Below are 15592 nucleotides of genomic sequence, written 5' to 3' on the forward strand. Positions count from 1 at the left end.
GGGTGTGTATAATAAATAAGATCCCAAAATAAAAGTGTTGCTAACTTGGCTTATTTTAAACGCCAGAAACGGGAGGTCCGTATATACATTGCAGAGTTTAAGGAAGGGGGAGACATACTTCAGAGTGACCTTTGACATCATAAACTAGCAGTGCAGGTATGCAGAACAACCTTAACAATTGAGCATTCATTGAACAGGAAAAGGAGTATCATCAGATGGCTGGGTGTAATTCATCACAGATAAGATAGTCCTCGCAAAAAAAATCAACATTTATGGTGAGACTGTTTCTTGCACCAGGCCTTACTCTGTAACATAGGAGACAGAGATATCAGTCATCTGAAAAACACTTTGTCTGAATGAACTCAAACCTTAAAACCTTTTAATAGTAATGAGTAAATACTTGATAAATGCAATAAACATGGTAAATAAAAATAAAACCTGCAGAGAATAGTAAAATATAATATAACAATCTTATAATCTGATGCTCTTTTATGTGTGGACATGGAAATATTAGACACATTGGACAAAGCCTAACATTTTGTTTTAAAGCATGGCTGAAAAGGTCGATGTCGTGTCATCAGCACTTTAAGGTGAAATAGGTAGCTCTACAAAGAACAGAGTTTTTGCAGGGGTTATAAGTCATGTCATTTTATTCTGCGTTTTACTTGTCTTCATGTTCTGTCAAAGAATTTAATCTAGCAAAATTTCCTAAATATATCAGAATTAAAATGTGCCTCAGTTCAGGCTGAGATCAAAATACTATCTAATGTGAAAAATGTGTTTCAATGTTTCCTGTAGATGTTAAGCAGAAGCTGATTGTTAAAGAAGAAGCTTCTTTAGACCACAGACCTCCTGATGACCTGCATGACCCAAAGCCCCCCCACATCAAGGAGGAGCAGGAGGGAGTCTACATCAGTCTGCCAGGAGAGCAGCTCAATGGGAAGGAGGTGATTAATGCCATCAGGTTTCCAGTCTCTGCTCCTCCCATAAAGAGTCTGGATGATGAACAGTCCCTGCTGCTCTCACAGCTTTATCCAGACCAGATTAAAGGCAGAGAGCTTCCAGAACAGAATGATGAAGAAGAATCCATCAGGATACAAGATCATGGAGATGCTTCCACTTCTTCAGAGGCTGAAGACAGTGAGGAGGATGAAGAAGACAGTGATGTAGAACACCCTCTGTCTGAGCTGAAACACTTGTCAGACTCTGGATATAAGAACTGTTCTACAGAGAAGAAAAATGTGGACTCAGGAAGGAAAGTACAGACAGTAGGAAGGCTTAGCTGTGATGACTGTAGCAAAACATTTATTAGAAAATCAGCTTTAAACAGACACATGATAATCCACACAGGAGAGAAGCCTTTCTGTTGTGATCTATGTGGACAAAGCTTTAGCCTCAAACATAATTTAAACAAACACATGACAATCCATACAGGACAGAAGCCTTTCTGTTGTGATCTATGTGGACAAAGCTTTAGCCAGAAATCACATTTAAAGAACCACATGAGAATCCATACAGGAAAAAAGCCTTTTTGTTGTGATCTATGTGAGCAAAGATTTAATCAAAAAGTAAATTTAAACAAACACATGAGAATCCATACAGGACAGAAGCCTTTCTGTTGTGATCTATGTGGACAAAGATTTAATCAAAAAGTACATTTAAACACACACATGAGAATCCATACAGGAGAGAAGCCTTTCTGTTGTGATCTATGTGGACAAAGATTTAATCAAAAAGTTAATTTAAACACACACATGAGAATCCATACAGGACAGAAGCCTTTCTGTTGTGATCTATGTGGACAAAGGTTTAGTCAAAAATCTAGCTTAAACAAGCACAGAAGAAACCATACAATGCAAGAAATGGCAAGTTTTTTTGTATAGCACATTTCAGTACAAGGACACGTCAAAGGGCTTTACATAAATAAAATAAAAACAGAAACAAATTGGACTACAAATTTAAATGTTTCAGTTAACGGTTTGACTAGAACAGTCTAAGGCAATCCTAAACAAATGTGTTTATAATTGATAATTAATAATGATAATTATAATCTTGATTTAAAATGACTCAGGCTTTTAAGCTCTTTTCACAGTCTTCTGGAAGTTTGTTTCAGTTGGTAGAATATAGGAAGTAAACTTTTTACAGGTTGTAAAACGCTTTGGGGTCGTCGGACTATTTAATATGCTGTACAAGTACAAGCCATTTACCAGATTAGGCTTGATTCAGAAGACCTTAGTGGTCTGGAGGGTTGATACACTGATAACAAGTCTGTGATGTATTTAGGTGCTAAGCCATTCAGGGATTTTATAGACTTAAACAAGTATTTTAAATTCTATTTTCTGAGATACAGGGAGTTAGTGTAAGGTCTTAAGGATCAAGTTGATGTTCTCTACTTTCTTTGTCTTATTGAGGATGTGAGCAGCAACGTTCGGGATCAGCTGCAGCTGTCTGATTTTTTTTTTTTTTATTTTTTTTTTTTTTTTCATGGACCTGTGAAAACACCATTTCAGTTTTCTATTTGACTAAAATTAAATGCATGGATTAGTTTTTCCGTAACCGGCTGAGACATCAGTCCTTTAATTTTGGAAATGTTCTTCAGGTGATAGAAGGCAGACTTTGTAATTGCATTTAGATGCCTTTGGAGGTTCATGCCTGAGTCCATTAGTGCAACAGCCCTCAAACTGAGGTCTCTAGACCATGGGTTGGGGGTCTGTGAAAATATGTAGTTGGGCCTGAGGAGACACTGTTGAGGATGCGTCGTGTAAGGGTGCTCCGATTGATCGATCATTGATCGTTATCGGCCAATAAAGGCTTTAAATAGTTTGATCGGCGGTCTCCATAAAGGCCGATCAGATGGGCCGATGAGATGCACTAACCTGACTCTCCCAGATGGATTTGCTCCGCATATCCATCTGGAAACCTATCGTTGAAGTAATTTTGGGAAGGGGCGAAAATACTGGTTAGCTCATTGGCCTATGTTGGTGATAGACGGGCCAAATAAACCAATCAGATTAACAAAGCATACAGTAATGACAGCAAGAAAAAAAAAAAGGAAATATCAGCCAAAATAATGGAATTCATATGCCTCGATCACCAGCCGCTGTCAATTATGGAAGACGAAGGGTTCCGGTGACGCATGTATTACATGGATTCCTGCTACACTCTGCCCAGGCGTAAATATTTCACTGATGTCTGCCTGCCGCAGTTATACCAAACCGTGTTTGCACATGTTCACACCCTAATGAAGGACAACATCACATCAATCAGCTTCACAAGTGACATTTGAAGTTCAAATGTATGTCCCATGTCCATGTTGAGCCTTACTGCGCAGTTTATTAATCAGAACTTTGAGTTAAAAAGAGTTGTTCTTCATTCTCAAGAATTTTCGGGGTCACACACCGCGGAGGCTCTTGCTGCAGCATTCTGCGACATGTTTCGCGCATGGGGAATCCCGAAGGAAAAAGTGCACGTTATTCTCACGGATAATGCCTTCTGTAACCCCAGTCGGTCGAGGCAGATGACCGTTCATACTTGAGCCCGGTTCTGCCGGAGGTTTTCCTTCCCGTTAATGGGGAGTTTTTCTTCCCACTGTTGCTTCATGCTTGCTCAGTATGAGGGATTGCAGCAAAGCCATGTACAATGCAGACGACTCTCCCTGTGGCTCTACGGTTCCCCAGGAGTGAATGCTGCTTGTCAGGACTTTGAAGCAATCAACTGGTTTCCTTATATAGGAAATTTTTGACCAATCTGTATAATCTGACCCAATCTGTATAATCTGACCCAATCTGTATAATATGATTGAACTTAACTTTGTAAAGTGCCTTGAGATGACATGTTTCATGAGTTGGCGCTATATAAATTGAATTGAATTGAACATGGTAAAGGCCATGAGGGATGCAGATCTACCCAGCCTGCCGTGCATGGCTCATACACTGCAGCTTGCCGTTGCCGACGGAGTTCTATCACAACGCAGCATCGCTGATATAATAGCCTATGGAAGACGCATCGTCGGTCATTTCAAACATTCCAAGCTTGCCTACTCTCGACTTCAAAATATTCAGAAGCAACTTGGCCAGCCTATTAAGAGGCTCCAACAGGATGTACCTACCAGGTGGAACAGTACAGTTAATATGCTACAGAGTCTGATGGAACAGAAGTGTGCCCTATGTGCTTATGGAGCTGACTATGACTTGCCTTCCATGTTCACTGGCAGCCAGTGGAAATTGGTGGAAAATATGATTTCTCTACTAGCCCCGTTTGAAGAGCTCACGCACCAGATCAGCTCATCAACTGCATCGGCTGCAGATATTATACCATCCATCAGAGCCTAAACCCGTCTTCTGGAGAAAGCCGCTGAGACGGACCACGGTGTAAAAACTTCAAAAGCAGCATTGTTGGAAGCGGTCCAGAACAGATTCAGTGACATTCAATCGAAGCGCCTGTATACCATCGCAACAGTGCTCGATCCGAGGTGAGAACTTAATTCACACAACTCTTTCTCTCTCTCTGTCTCATGTCAATATTAATTGAATATCTTGAAGTAAGTTTCCAAATTCCTCTTGCAAGAAAAAAAATCTATCTTGGCCTAAATGACTGATACATGCCTGAAATGATTAGTGTTCTAATCTTTTAGTAGGCAGGCTGGCTGGCATTTCCTTCAAATGTACTAGAAAAATAAACACTTGGAAGAAGAGTTAAGACTACAGAGTAAAAATGCAAATTTGGAGTATGCTATTGCCTATTTGGCCAAAACTAGTTCACTAATGAAAACAAGAGCAGAGCATAAACTATGAAATATATTAAATAATGGAACAATGTCTATGGTGTTACGTATTTCTTTTCTTGAAAGGAGAGGCTGTAACTTAACCCAATTTGACCTTTGAGATCAAAAAGTTTATCTGATTCTTGTTTAAGTAAATCCATTAAGTTTTATTTTTCTTTTCAACCAAAAAAAAGGTATAAAGACAGATATTTCTCCGACGCACTCAAGCCCCAGATTCGCGGGCTGCTTTCTGATGTCCTTGCTACTGGACAGGAGCAGCAAAATGGTGAGGCAAGTTTGGAAGCGACTGGCACCGAGCCCCCAGAGAAAGTATCACGAGCTGGCTCCTTACACGCTATGTATGCTGAGTTGTTGGATGAAGACGGGGAACATGGTGGCGGTGACATCAGCAGCTCAACATCATCGCAGATGAACCTCTACCTATCAGAGCCAGTCATCCCACGGAGCGGACAGCCGCTTGTTTTTTGGCGAGACAATAAAAGTCGTTTCCCCACTCTCGCACAAGCAGCACAAGCCTACCTCTGTACTCCATGCACAAGTGTAGATAGTGAGCGACTTTTTAGCACAGCAGGGAATATTGTAGATGAGAAGAGGAACAAGCTGTCTGCCAAAAATGCAGAGATGCTTATATTTCTAAAGAAAAATCTGCCATTGATGCTTAACAAGTAAGCTTTAAGAGAAATGGCTTTACTAATCTCTATTCCTCTTCTTTCTTTCTCATTCACTCATGATTTCCATGCTATGCACTTTAAATGTATGTAGATTTAAAGGAGCTAAAAGAACATTTAAAGTTAGCATTTGTTTGAAATTTACAAAACTTTATTACTACTGAAAATGTCTGCAGTGATTAGAAGGACATTTTAGATTTTGAGCTAGGACAAAAAGCCAACCAATTACTGATATATTAATAATATAATAATAATTATTTAAATAAAAATAATAATTTAGATAATATAATATTATCTAAAGATGCGTGACCGTTCCGTCATGGCTTCTATTTTCAGTTAATTACCGCAGGACAAGCCTAAAATACATACCTTATGCCTTTTTATCATGGCATCCCAAAATATTTGATTTTGTTTTCTTTGCTCTGCACTTTAAGTTTAAGTACACTTTAAGTTTGTGTAAATTAACAATGACAGATTTTTTTGTATCTTATTTAGAAATAAGGCAAGGCAAGGCAAATTTATTTATATAGCACAATTCAGTACAGGGACAATGCAAAGTACTTTACATGATTAAAATATAGCAAATTAAAACAGAATAAAAGCAAATAGGAATAAAATGTAGATAGAAATTAGAACAAAGAAGTGGTGATTCAGTTAACTAGAACAGTTGAAGGCAATCCTAAACAAATGTGTTTTTAATCTTGATTTAAAGGAACTCAGGCTTTCCGCACCTTTACAATTTTCTGGAAGTTTGTTCCAGATAAGCGGAGCATAGGAACTAAATGATGCTTCTCCATGTCTGGTTCTGGTTCTAGGTACTGCAGAGCAGGCTGGAGCCAGAAGACCTGAGTGGTCTGGATGGTTGATACACCGATAACAAGTCTGTGATGTATATAGGTGCTAAGCCATTTAGGGATTTATAGACTAACAGAAGTATTTTAAAGTCTATTCTCTGAGATACAGGGAGCCAGTGTAAGGACTTTAGAACTGGGGTTATGTTCTCTACTTTCTTAGTATTAGTGAGGACTTCAGAACCGGGTCCATGTGCTCTACATTCTTAGTCTTAGTGAGGACGCGGGCAGCAGCGTTCTGGATCAGCTGCAGCTGTCTGACCCACTTTTTAGGCAGACCTGTGAAAACACCGTTGCAGTAATCTATTCGACTAAAAATAAATGCATGGATTAGTTTTTCAAGATCCTGCTGAGACATCAGTCCTTTAATCCTGGAAATGTTCTTCAGGTGATAGAAAGCCGACCTTGTAACTGTCTTTAGATGCTTTTGGAGGTTCAGGTCTGAGTCCATCACTACTCCCAGATTTCGGGCCTGATTAGTGGTTTCTAGCTGAAGCAGCTGGAGCTGTGTGCTAACTTTTGATCTCTCCTCTATTGGTCCAAATGTTATTACTTCAGTTTTGTTTTTATTCAGTTGAAGAAAATTTTGGCACATCCACGTATTGATTTCTTCTAGGCATTTACTCAGTGCTTGAACTGGTTCATAGTCACCTGGTGACATGGTGATGTAGAGCTGTGTGTCGTCTGCATAGTTATGGTAGCTGATCTTGTTATTTTTTATTATCTGGGCTAGAGGGAGCATGTAGATATTGAAGAGGAGGGGACCCAGAATGGACCCTTGGGGAACCCCACATGTAATTTTTGTCATCTCTGATGTAAAGTTACCTACTGATACAAAAAGGTCCCTGTTCTTTAAGTAGGATTTAAACCAGTGGAGAGCTGTACCAGAGAGGCCGACCCAGTTCTCCAGGCGTTCTAACAGAATGGAGTGATCGACAGTATCAAATGCTGCACTGAGAACCAATAGAACCAGCACAGTGGTTCTTCCACAGTCTGTATTTATATGGATGTCATTAAACACCTTGATCAGGGCGGTCTCTGTACTGTGGTGAGGAAACCTGACTGGAAAACATCAAAGCGGCTGGTCGTTGTTAAGAAGGTGTTTAATTGTTGAAACACAGCTTTTTCAGTAATCTTACTGATAAAGGGGAGGTTTGAGATGGGCCTGTAGTTCTGGAGTAGAAGTTTGTCTAAATTGTTCTTTTTCAGCAGTGGTTTGATAATTGCTGTTTTTAGGGACTGGGGGAAAACACCTGACAGGAGGGACGTGTTAATTATCTGAGTCAAATCAGACGCTATGACAGGTAAAACTTTTTTAAAGAAAGCTGTGGGTAGAACATCAAGGCAGCATGAAGAGGAACTTAGCTGCTGAATGATCTGCTCTAAGCTTTTGTGGTTTATTTGGCTGAATTGGGACATTTTGTCAGGATAACTCCCAGCTGAATACAGCTTTGGTTCTGGAGCTGGTGTGGATGTACAAACTGATCCTCTAATTTTTAGGATTTTCTCAGTAAAGAAGTTAGCAAATTCATTGCAGGCCCTGGTGGAGTGGAGTTCAGAAGCCACGGACACAGGAGGGTTTGTTAACCTGTCGACTGTGGAAAATAAGACACGAGCATTATTAATGTTTTTCTTGATGATCTCAGAGAAGAAAGATTCTCTTGCATTTTTCAGTTGTAAGTTATATCTGTAAAGTCTCTCTTTATAGATGTCGTAGTGAACCTGGAGTCTATTCTTTCTCCACCTGCGTTCAGCTTTCCGGCACTCCCTTTTTTCACTTCTAGCTGCTGGAGCATTTCTCCAAGGAGATTTTTTCTTCCCGGAAACAACTTTCACTTTAACTGGAGCAATGCAGTCTATGATGTCTGAGACTTTAGACTGAAAGTTATCTACTAGTTCATCTACTGAGTTGCAGCCCAAGGTTGAAGTAGCAGAGTAAGCTTGAATAAAAGTTTCTGTGGCATTGTCCTTAAAGGTGCGTTTTCTTACGATGTCCCTTTGGCTAAATGAGTCACTGGTAATGATACATTCAAAGGTAACAGAGAAGTGATCGGATAAGGCAACATCAGTTAATGTGAAATGTTTAGACCTTTAGTGATGATCAAGTCTAAAATATGTCCCTGTTTGTGTGTTGGCTGTTTAACATGCTGAGTTAAACCAAAGTTTCTAAGTGTGTCACACAGTTCTTTTGCACTTCTGTCTTCAGGGTTGTCAACGTGAAAGTTGAAGTCTCCCACAATAATTAAACAGTCATAATCAACACATTTCACAGACAGCAGGTCACTAAAATCATTAAAAAAGTTTGATGTGGACTTAGGAGGCCTGGACACATTCAGAAACATAGTTCGTATCGGGCTCATTACCTGGAGAGCCAAATGTTCAAAAGAGTCAAATTTTCCCAAAAACACCTTTTTACACTTTAGTGAATCATTAAACAATGTTGCTACTCCTCCACCTTTCCTTTGCTGTCTGCTCTCACAAAGAAAATTGTAGTTTGGAGGTGTCGACTCCAGCAGAATAGCTGCTTCATTAAATTCATGTAACCATGTTTCTGTTAAAAACATTACATCAAGATTATTGTCAATAATGAAGTCATTAATTAAAAGGGATTTTCCTGACAGAGATCTAATATTTAGTAAACCCAGTTTATATGATTTGGTGGTTGATGATGTCTCTGTGGCAGGTTGCATCTGACAGTTTATGACTTTTAAGTATGACTGATTATTCCTGTCTGTTTTCCTTTTGCTTTTCTTATTTCTGCCACGTATCATAACAGATATTCCATGTTCTCCGCCAGGAGGCCCAGGCTTATGCTGGAAGCGGTCTTGACTGATAAACGTACAGGCAGGGCCTGCTGTATATCACAAGGACGTTATCCGAAGGTCTTCAGGACAGGCATGTTCTGTGATATGTAGAGGAGGAGGAGGATCTGGACCTCTGCGTCCTTAGGAAGATGCTGATTTAGTCACAGAACTGCGGTATTCAGAATTAATATGTGGAGAGGATGTCAACTGTAGACCAATCTTAAGGACCTTGTTCATGTTATGAGAGAAATCCAGGAAAGGAACCTCTGGGCTTTGTGGAGAGGAAGGCGAGGCGGGTGTAGTCTGGATCGGTGTTTGTGACGATGGAAGTTCTTGGTCCTCTCTTTGTCCTGCTGAGATCTGGGATGAATCCTTCTGTAGCTCTGACGTAGCCTCTTTCTGTGTCATCTTTCTGGCCAACTTTATCTTGGCTTGTTCGGGTTGCACTGGGCTTATCTTTTGTTTAGGCACTGGATGTACTTTGTTTTGGAACAAAGCTGATGCTGTATGGTTTACAGAATAGAAGATGTTTGAAATCAGTCGTTTTGCATCTGACTTATTTAGAGAGAAACCATCTCTGTTGAACAGATGTCTCCTCTCCCAAAAGATGTTAAAGTTGTCTATGAAGGTTACAGTTGTTTGTTTGCATTTTTTTCCAGCCATTTGTTTAGCATCAGAATTCTGGAAAAAAATCTCGTCTCCACAAGTAACGGGCGGAAGAGGGCCGCTGAGAAGCACCTTGACATTTTTGCCATGAACTAAGTTCAACAGACGAATGTAATTCTTTTTCAATACTTCTGATTTTCTTATCCGGGAGACGTCGCCCAGGGCTTCAGCTTGTATTATGAGTTTTTCCAAGGTCGGGCGTTCTTTCAAGATCCTTGGAAGGATGTCTAATAAATCAGACACCAGGCCATAGTTCGAATCGTTATAAATTAACACCTCTGTGTTTTTCTTGTTACAGAAATGTTTAATCCCACATACAGACCCACTGCATAAAATCAGGGTCCTTGGCCCCGTGGCATGTCTTTTCTCTGATGTATTAGAGCGAAAGTCGTTGACGTACCTCTGAGTGTTGTCATGATTCTCCTGGGTCACATTTTGGAGTGGAGCGAATCTGTTTCGTAAAGGAATTCCAGCATTTCCAGCAGGTTTACTCCTATCATTTGTTGTGGGAACAGTCCGCTGTTGTTTCACTTGTCCTGGGACATCTCTCTGTAGTATCGGCCAGTTTTCTTTGTCTAGGCGTGGGGTTGCACCCAGAGTGATCCAGGGATTCTCATTTTCCTCAGGGATCTGTTTGTTCAGAGAGTTGCTGGGCTGGTGGTCCCCGTTTGGAGTCGCAGGCAGGGTTGTTTCATTTCCATACGCGCCGTTTACATCATAATTCAGTTCGAGTCGGCATATCTTCTGTTCTATAACAGCGATCTTCTGTAGAAGCGTGTCAAGGTCCACTGTGGTGAAGGTAGGCATCTTTGCAAAATCAAAATCAAAAATAAATAAAAAGAAAATAAATAAAAATAACTAAATCCAACTTTCCGTGGTTTTGGAAAAGAGATAAAAAGGAGATAAAAAGTAAAAGGCAGGAAAATGCAAGCAAGCAGGGAGCAGAGAAAAATGTGTCCGAGCAGCATAAGCAAATAAGGCTTATTTGTTAAGCTCTAAGCTGTTTAAGATGTTTCTAAGGAAGTAAAATGTTGAACGTTTCCTGTCAATAAAAGTATACAGTTGACAATTCACAATACATTATCTTCTGTTAATTTTAATACATATACATTTTTGTTAAGACTATTAAAATTGAATATATGACATGATAAATAGAAGGCTTCAGATAGACCCAGTGACCAATATCGGTATCAACCAATACTGCTTTCAGCAATCGGTGATCGGCCCCAAAAATCCTGATCGGAGCACCCTTAGCGTCGTGGTTGAGTCAAGTATCACAATGGACAAATATTTAACTCCATTCACCTCATCATGTGAGGTAAAAGCCAAATCAGCTAAAATTAGGAAGTATGACAACAGTTACATCGAGTTTGGCTTGATGGACAATGAGGATGGGAGACCAAAATGTGTTTGTCTTCAAGTGCTAGAAAACAAGCTTTGTATCTGGTGGTGTAGCGCAATGCAAACAGTAAGAAGCTACACTAAATAGGAATGGACCTTGTGCTTCCTGCTGTGGTGGACATGTGTGAGGTTCTACTTGGTACAGATGCAGCTAACAAGTTGAAAATTGTCCCCCGTTCAGACGACACTGTGAGAAAAAGAATTAAAGAACTGTCAGCTGACATTCAGGAACAGTGATTGGATAGACTGTGTTCATGTGATCAGTTTTCTATACAGCTGGATGAATCCACAGACATGTCCACTGCTGCTCAACTGATAGCTGTAAAAAAGGCTGTTTTAGAATACTATCAACATGAAGAATCTAAAGGGGTCCCTGGCCACAAAAACTTTGAGAACCCCTGCATTAGTGGACCCAGATTTTGGTTCTGATCTGTGGTTACTAGCTGAAGCAACTGAAGCTGTGTGAAAAACATTTACTACTGTTTTTTTATTCAATTAAATGAGATTTTGGCACATAGCAAAAATAACAAAATAACCCCACAACATGATGCCACCAACCCATATTTCACAGTTGGGTTGGTGTTCTCAGACTTGAATGCTTCCCCCTTCTGCCTCCAAATGTAATAATGGATGTAATAATCCTAAAGGCCAAGCAGTTACATTTTAGTTTCATCAGAGGAAAATCAAAGGAAGCAATAAAACCTCCAGCTGTGATGTGATGATATACAATGTATACATATGTTAACCGTGAAAATTAAATTGTCTCTTTGTTGTACAAATGTTTTATTTTGCACATGAGTATACACCATATTCTGTTAAAAACAAAACCTATTCATATAATTAAAACAAAATAAAAGCATCATCTGTATGTCAGCTCTGTTTAAAAGACTGGTTAGTGTTAGACCACTGCAACAACTTACCATCTAAAAACAAGTTAAAAATGCTAGGGATTAGTCTGAATCTCCTCAAATTAAGTGAAATATTCTACCAGTTCAGTAAGACAATTGCAGTAGGAAGGATTCTTGAAAAAAAGGAAAAATATCCAGGCTTTAGATAAGTGATGGACCCAGATCTTCTGTTCTGAACACAGCTATCACTGCAGTTAACTTTGTGAAATCCAGAGCTTTGAAATCACGGCTGTTTGGTCAACTTTGCCCAAATCTGGATGCTGAACATGACACACTGCTTTATCTCTGAGGTGTGATGGTTGTCTGTGGGAAAGTGTTGCAGAGAGTTGTTGAGCTACGCGGAGAAATCGCTGAATTTATGAGAGGAAAAAAATGGACATTGTTCATTTCTTTCCTGATCCAGACTGCATTGCCAAGTTAGCCTATCTAACAGACATATTCAACCTATTGAACAGCCTCCACCTCTCCATCCAAGGAGGCTACACATCTATCCTTAAAGTTAGTGACAAAATCACCGCCTTTATAAAGAAGAAGAATAAAAGATGGAATAACAGACATGTTCCCCCAACTGACTGACTTTTTAATCAATGAGAAGCTGTCTGTTGCTATTGTGAGGGATGTTGTGACTTCACACCTAACATCACTGTGTGAGAACTTCAGCTCATATTTCTCTGATGTGAACACTGATGCCTGGGACTGGGTGCTGATCTATTTTCACCTGCTGCAACAAGAAATGGCTTAAGAGGTAAAACAGAAGAACAGCTCTTGGAGTTATCTTGTTACAGAACATTGAAGGCCAGATTCCAACAGGAAAATCATGCAGACTTTTGGGCCTCCCTCTCACATGAGTATCCTGAACTGGCTGCTGAGGACATGAAAATATTGCTGCCGCTTTGTTAGAATTATTTTTATTATTCTCTACGTGTTTATTTTTATTTACCATGTTTATGGCATTTATCACATATTTACTCATTACTATTAAAAGGTTTTAAGGTTTGAGTTTATTCAGACAGTGTTTTTCAGATGACTAATATCTCTCTTATGTATTATTGTTTATTATTATTATCATTTATTTACTGGAACATATACCATGCTTCATCTTAGCTCATACTATGTTTTTCAACTGTCTCTCTTATCATTGCAGAAGGCCTGCAGAGATATGACTCTTTTTCTAAGACCTGAGCTGAACTGTGTGAATGGCGTTGTTTTATCTTGAATGTCACATCATAAATGGTTTCTAATTAGGGACCTCCCTGAACACAATAAAGAGAGAGGAAGCACAGGGTGTGTTTTCAGAGCAGTAAGGAGTTGTAACTGAGCACATCTCTGCTGTTCTCCTCTCAAATAAAACCAAACTAACGCTTGTTGTCTTTCTTCCCTTGTGTTTAATGAATGTTTTAGGTATTTGAACCTGACACGTTTCAACCACTTACCTCTGTGGATCAACATTTTCAACTCTGACTGTAATGAAGAACAAATGCAGAGCTGGTTTACAAGTGGAAGATGATCTTAGAGTTTGTTTGTCATCCATGCCTCCAAGAATAAATTGTGTGGGGAGAGACAGGCTCATCCTTCTCACTAATTGTCAAGAGGTTATTGATGTCATTGATGAATGGCTGGACTGTGTAACAAAGCCTGAAGCAGATATTGATAACTGGGAGTTGGTTCTACAGGAGAGGAGCCTGATAGCTAAAGGATCTGCCTCCCATTCTACTTTTAGAGACTCTAGGAACCACCAGCAGACCTGCAGTCTGAGAGCGAAGTGCTCTGTTAGGAACATACGGGGTAATCAGAGCTCTGATATATGATGGAGCTTGATTATTATAGAATCAGCTGCACCTGTTAGAAAATCTAAACTCTCCTGAGTTCCCTAATGTGTTTTTCATCTGCTTTGACTCTAGATTGAGAGAAGTAGCTATTTTAATCCACAAAAACGTTAGTTTTACAATATTAGACAAAATTATAGATCCTAAAGGTAGATTCATTATAATAACATCTGTTCACAAACAAAAGTTATGTATTGTCAGTTCATATGGTCCAAATGTTGATGATCCCTCATTCTATTACAAACTTTTATGCACTTTCAAAGCAGTTGGATTGTTCTCCTTTTATTGGGGGTGACCTCAACTTTGGTCTAAATGAGGAAAAAGGTTGATTACAACAGGGACTCAGCTTGGTTGGCTATCAATAAATGTAGTCAAACAATACATGAGTGATTTTGGTCTTTGTGATATATGGCGATCTACTCATCCTAACAGTAAGGAATATACTTTCTTTTTAAATGTCCATCATTCCTACTCTCGTTAGGACTACTTCTTAATCAAAAACTCGCTGCTGTCTGACATTTCAGATGCTGTAATACATCTTATTGCTGTCAGTGATCACGCTCCAGTTTCTTTGACCCTAATAAATAAAAAAGTAACCCCACAAAACAAAAGCTGGAGATTTAATACATCATTGCTTAAGGAGGAAGAATTTATCAAATATTTTAAAGCAGAGTGGGCTTCATATTTGGAATACAATGATCGACCAGGGACCTCAGCATCTAACCTCTGGAAGGCAGGGAAATCATTGATGAAGTGAAAATAATTCCATTCTAATCTGATAAAAAGAAGATAAAAAAGGATTCAAGAATTAGAAGAACATTTAGGTTACTTGAAACCTCCCAGGAAGAGGGTAAGCTGGGTAAAATCTGTAAAGTAAAATTAGAATGAAACCAATATATTAAAGCAAAAGGTAATGAATAAACCAAGTTGAATAACAGCTTTATTTTGTTGTTTTACAGATTTGACAGTCTGATAAAACCAGTGAATGCAGTTATTTCCTGTTTAACTTTGAAGCAGAGCTGGTGGAAGTATCAGTGCTCCCTCTAGTGGACGGGGTAGTTGTTGCAGACAGTAACTGAGGTGGGACCATAGACATAATATAAGAGTAGACGCGTCGTTGGGCGGGTTCTGCCTATGCTGCGATGCGTCAGAGCGTCCGCCATCTTAAATGTGGCAAATCTGCAGTTACTCAGTCACTTAAACAGTATCAGAGGGACTTTAATCTCTGAATATACTTTGTATTCGTAGTATTTCTTTTTTGTAATATTACAAGTTTATTTTCGTATCCCTTTAGCTTCATTCTCCTGAATTTATTCTCCTAAAGAATAAAAATAATTAAAATAATCTAACCTGGCCCTATTACTCCAGGAGTGAAATAATTCTGCAAACTGATTATTCTGGAAATGTTCCCCCTTAATTCTCATAATATGATGTTTTTATCATAACATTATCACTTTTGTGTTTGTTAGTTTATTTTTACTTTAGGACTTTTTTTTCCTCATATTATTAATTTTACCTCTTTAATACTCACCCAAAAAGTCTGTTCCTAAAGGTTCACATGTGACACGGGTTTATGAAATAATGAAGACCACAATGTTTAGATTTAACAAATTTATCCTTATATTCATAACACATAAACACAGACACATACATACATACATACATACATATATATATATATATAT

At 39.0% G+C, this 15592-nt stretch overlaps 1 long non-coding RNA gene across 1 annotated transcript; it reads left to right on the forward strand.

The window, feature by feature from the left end:
- The first annotated feature begins 3814 nt into the window (after positions 1 to 3814).
- LOC118559682 lies at positions 3815 to 5953 on the forward strand. Its single transcript, XR_004928961.1, has 2 exons — positions 3815 to 4471; positions 4957 to 5953. It is a non-coding gene; the product is annotated as an uncharacterized LOC118559682 (long non-coding RNA).
- The last annotated feature ends 9639 nt before the right edge of the window (positions 5954 to 15592 follow it).

Source organism: Fundulus heteroclitus, unplaced genomic scaffold, assembly GCF_011125445.2.
Source record: "Fundulus heteroclitus isolate FHET01 unplaced genomic scaffold, MU-UCD_Fhet_4.1 scaffold_340, whole genome shotgun sequence".
Taxonomy (NCBI): Eukaryota; Metazoa; Chordata; class Actinopteri; order Cyprinodontiformes; family Fundulidae; genus Fundulus; species Fundulus heteroclitus.